Source organism: Pimephales promelas, chromosome 19, assembly GCF_988280905.1.
Source record: "Pimephales promelas chromosome 19, fPimPro1.hap1.1, whole genome shotgun sequence".
NCBI classification, from domain to species: Eukaryota; Metazoa; Chordata; class Actinopteri; order Cypriniformes; family Leuciscidae; genus Pimephales; species Pimephales promelas.
In genome coordinates this window covers 10,551,576-10,557,594 of record NC_142787.1, presented here as the reverse complement: position 1 = coordinate 10,557,594, position 6,019 = coordinate 10,551,576, and positions in this window count along the sequence as shown.

The following is a 6,019-nucleotide window of genomic DNA, read 5'->3' as shown; positions in this document are numbered from 1 at the left end:
TTATTATATGAAGTCATATTGTTATTATATAGGGCCAAGAGTGATGTCCGGACAAGGAAAATGGACAACTTCACCATTTATTTAAATATTAAAAGATTTTTTAAGTACAGTTGTGCTTGGAGTCGAATGTTTTATTTGTGATAATAATGCAATGAAAAATTATAAATTGTGCCGGCAATCATACAAAGAAATTACGAACACATGCAAGAGAGAACCAACAAATATTAACTGATTATCTTGCTGTTTTTCAGTCAGCTTTTTTTCTATGCATTTTTTTTTATTTTCATAGCCTAATAAAACTTGTAGATGTAGTTTGCCTTTTTGCCAATATATATATATATATATATATATACATTATTTGTGACATAATGATTTCTTCACCAACAATAACAATAAATGAACCCACAATGTCTGAGCAGTAATGGATAATGTGAATATGTGCAGAGATTACTGTAATCCCAATACAAAATAAAGGTCACGGTGATTTCGACTAATGGATAGTTTTGGCCTGTATATAATCTCATATCATTTCATTTAGTTACGGGTTGTAAGTAACTTTGCAATTAACTAAAATTACCGTAACCTTTGTGGTTACTGGAGAGCTTCAAGCCTAGTTTGTTTTTATAGAAATTCAAAAGAAAGTTGAACATCAAAATCTCCTTCTGCAAGTGAAAATGCTAATAGATCTCTCTCAAAGCATCTGGACAAAACCAGATCTGGTTATTGTTAGCAGCCACTAATAGGGACTTAAACATGCTGAAACCTTTGGATTAGTAGATCAGACCATCCTCTCAACAGTTAGTGTCTGTTTTGTGTGTAAACACTTAATGAGGAACAATCTAAAGCAGCTTTAATCACAACTAAACCTCATAAGTGACTAACACTTTTCAAATACAGCAAAGGCTAACTAATGCTATGGGCTATATGCACGCATAAGTTCCGCATTTGACGTAAGGATGCTCGTCCATTTCCGGTTGTGTAGATTAAAGGGGAGGAAAACCGGAGTCTTCAATATTTACTGTCCTCTCGTCTTTGAAACGAAACGTACATACGTTTAGATGTAATTTTATATATAGTTATGTTTATTTAATATAATTTTAAAAAGAAGCATAAACACAACGAGGGGTGTCTGTTTTATCTGTTTTTGTGACTAACGTTTCAGTAGTATAACCATGGAGTATAAAATTCAATATAAATTCTCGGTATTGCATTGAACTCTACGATCGGCGGAAGTTATCGAGCATCCTTAATCCTTCACCGGAAATAACGCTGTGCATAGAGCCCATTGTTAACCATCACTAAACTAGTGCTACTGTTAACCATCAATAAACTAGTGCTACGGTTAATCTTCACTAAACTAGGGCTATTGTTGACCATCACTAAACTAGTGCTATTGTTAACCATAACTAAACTAGTGCTACTGCTAACCATCAATAAACTTGTGCTTCAGTTAACCATCATTACACTAGTGGTACTGTTAAACATCATTAAACTAGTGTTATGGTTAACCATCATTGTACTAGTGCTTCAGTTGACTATCACTAAACTAGTGCTAAGGTTAACCATCATTAAACTAGTGCTTCAGTTGACCATAACTAAACTAATGCTTAGGTTAACCACCATTACACTAGTGCTTCAGTTAACTATAACTAAACTAGTGCTACTGTTAACCATCAATAAACTAGTGCTTCAGTTAACCATCATTACACTAGTGGTACTGTTAAACATCATTAAACTAGTGTTATGGTTAACCATCATTGTACTAGTGCTTCAGTTAACCATCACTAAACTAGTGCTACTGTTAACCATCAATAAACTAGTGCTACGGTTAATCTTCACTAAACTAGGGCTATTGTTGACCATCACTAAACTAGTGCTATTGTTAACCATAACTAAACTAGTGCTACTGCTAACCATCAATAAACTTGTGCTTCAGTTAACCATCATTACACTAGTGGTACTGTTAAACATCATTAAACTAGTGTTATGGTTAACCATCATTGTACTAGTGCTTCAGTTAACCATCACTAAACTAGTGCTAAGGTTAACCATCACTAAACTAGTGCTTCAGTTGACCATAACTAAACTAATGCTTAGGTTAACCACCATTACACTAGTGCTTCAGTTAACTATAACTAAACTAGTGCTACTGTTAACCATCAATAAACTAGTGCTTCAGTTAACCATCACTAAACGAGTACTAAACGAGTACTAGTGCTACTGTTAACCATAACTAAACTAGTGCTTTAGTTAACAATCATTACACTAGTGCTTCAGTTAACCATCACTAAATGAGTACTAGTGCTACTGTTAACCATCACTAAACTAGAGCATCAGTTAACCATCATTACACTAGTGCTTCAGTTAACCATCACTAAACTAGAGCATCAGTTAACCATCATTACACTAGTGCTTCAGTTAACCATCACTAAATGAGTACTAGTGCTACTGTTAAACCTCACTAAACTAGAGCATCAGTTAACCATCACTACACTAGTGCTTCAGTTAACCATCACTACACTAGTACTACTGTTAACCATCATTACACTAGTGCTTCAGTTGACAATCACTAAACTAGTGCTAAGGTTAACCATCACTAAACTAGTGCTTCAGTTGACCATAACTAAACTAATGCTTAGGTTAACCATCATTACACTAGTGGTACTGTTAAACATCATTAGACTAGTGTTATGGTTAACCATCATTGTACTAGTGCTTCAGTTGACTATCACTAAACTAGTGCTAAGGTTAACCATCACTAAACTAGTGCTTCAGTTGACCATAACTAAACTAATGCTTAGGTTAACCACCATTACACTAGTGCTTCAGTTAACTATAACTAAACTAGTGCTACTGTTAACCATCAATAAACTAGTGCTTCAGTTAACCATCACTAAACGAGTACTAAACGAGTACTAGTGCTACTGTTAACCATAACTAAACTAGTGCTTTAGTTAACAATCATTACACTAGTGCTTCAGTTAACCATCACTAAATGAGTACTAGTGCTACTGTTAAACATCACTAAACTAGAACATCAGTTAACCATCATTACACTAGTGCTTCAGTTAACCATCACTAAACTAGAGCATCAGTTAACCATCATTACACTAGTGCTTCAGTTAACCATCACTAAATGAGTACTAGTGCTACTGTTAAACCTCACTAAACTAGAGCATCAGTTAACCATCACTACACTAGTGCTTCAGTTAACCATCACTACACTAGTACTACTGTTAACCATCATTACACTAGTGCTTCAGTTAACAATCACTAAACTAGTGCTAAGGTTAACCATCACTAAACTAGTGCTTCAGTTGACCATAACTAAACTAATGCTTAGGTTAACCATCATTACACTAGTGCTTCAGTTAACTATAACTAAACTAGTGCTACTGTTAACCATCAATAAACTAGTGCTACTGTTAACCATCGCTAAACTAGTGCAAAGGTTAACCATCATTACACTAGTGCTTCAGTTAACCATCACTAAATGAGTACTAGTGCTACTGTTAAACATCACTAAACTAGAGCATCAGTTAACCATCACTACACTAGTGCTTCAGTTGATAATCACTAAACTAGTGCTAAGGTTAACCATCACTAAACTAGTGCTACTGTTAACCATCACTAAACTAGTGCTACAGTTAACTATCACTAAACTAGTGTTACAGAAGCACTGCAACAGTTCTCGCTTTCACAGTCCTTAAAATGTATTTTTAACTAATGCATGCATTGAAACACACACATACACAAAATTTTGCTGCTTAAGAAAAACAGACTAAAATCTGTAAAGTTTAACTACACAAAGCTATTAGTGAACACCTGTGATGAATCAGGCCTTTTGTAACCACTCTGAATGTGTAATGCACTTTTGTATCAAACATTGGAGGCAGCGCAGGATATAAACCACACAAATATCAATATCTTATATCTCACTTCTCTGCAGAACACAATAAAGCAGTGAAATTGCTCCTTCTCTCATGAAAAGTTAAAAAGCTGCAAAGGGAATAATTATGAAAAACTCATCAATTTCAGTAGCTGCAGGGAGAATTAAAGATCAGTTTTAGCGAAGCACAAAACAAAATGGATTGCTGTCGAGTTTAAACTAAACGAGTTTCTGGAGCAGAGAGAGTTATTATTCAGAGAGAAAAAAACAAAATATTAAACACAAAAAGAACATTTGCAAAAACAAACATAACTGACTCAGATAACCACATGATATCTAGTACTGTATCTTTCCGCACGTACAAATGTCTTCTGTTTAGAACAACTCCAGAAATATGATATGGCAGACAAAACATGCAAAACACATATATGATTATATATCCATTAATATCACATCACAAAGAAATCAATATCTGCACCATATATTGTAAAATATCGCACACTGGTCATCAAGATTAAGTTTAGTTTATAGTTTATAACTTAACTAAAACAACTCATTCAGAAGTAATCAGGATTTTAAAATCTCATTATTAACACTAGACCGCCAACATTTACATTATTAATTTTAAAATAAATATGTCTGAATAGATTTTATTAACTTTTATTTCAGGACATTTTAGTATATAAATGTTGCATTGGCAGCTAGCTGAAATAAAATAAGTTTAAGTTTTTTATATATATATTTTTAAATTACATTTAAAGTTTATATTATTTTAAGCAATGAAAACTTTTTTATGGTTTAAGTTTTAGTTCGGAAAATCCTGCAACGTCAACAAACACAGAGAAACAAACTGCTTTTAAATTGAAATGGGAATCATATATTTGTGAATTAATATAATATAATATAATATAATATAATATAATATAATATAATATAATATAATATAATATAATATAATATAATATAATATAATATAATATAATATAATATAATATAGAAAACTTTTTTATATTTGAAGTTTTAGTTCGGAAAATCCTGCAACGTCAAAAAACACAGAGAAACAAATTGCATTTAAACTGAAATGGGAATCATATATTTGTGAATCAATATAATATAATATAATATAATATAATATAATATAATATAATATAATATAATATAATATAATATAATATAATATAATATAATATAATATAATATAATATAATATAATATAATTTTTTAAAGTTTTGCTATATAATTTTGTCAGATAGATATCTATTTTGCTCTTGTTTTGCTCTTCCCTTATATTTTAGATATTTAAAAAATATGAAATATTTTCCTCATATTTTTAGTCAAAATTGTCATTATATACTGTATGTATACTCAAATTTGATCAAATTATGAACGTTATATTACATCATAGTGACAATATAACATAATATAATTTACCAGAACAGTTTAATGGCCAAGATAATGGTTAATCGTACTAGTAAAGAATTAGGAAAGTGTGTGTGTGTGTGTGTGTGTGTGTGTGTGTGTGTGTGTGTGTGTGTGTGTGTGTGTGTGTGTGTTTCCTGGTGCAGGAAAGAAAGAATGTAGGCGAGATGTTGAGGTGAAATGAGCAGAACGATACGGCTAAAGCGCGGGTCAGATGAATGGGGACATTACACGAGGAGACGGCCACTGAGTTTTTGATGTATGGCTCAGAGGTCAGTGTGTGTGTGTGTGTGATGGCCAGGCCAGGGAGGGATACGGTCGCTAAGCAACAGACTGACCAGTGAGACTCCTCTGATTGGAGTTTCATGGGATTAATTTCCACGTGCAGAAGATGACCAGCGTCAATCAGAGCAACACTCGTTCATCAGAGGACAGAAACAGTGTGTGTGAGAGAGTTTACAGTGGCTAAACACTCACTAAGCACTCATCAATCTCAGCTCAGCTCGTGCTGCTGTCAGAGGAAGAGGGATGGCAGTGTGGACGAGCGAGGGCAAGAATGCTTCAGTGATGGACTTTAGTTCAATAGTTTGACAATCTGAACAATCACTGGTCGCACACACTATTTTAGGACTATTAAGGTCCCGTTTACACTACCATACAGGTGTGTAAAGTCTCTTCTGCTCAACAAGGCTGCTTTTATTTGATCAAAAA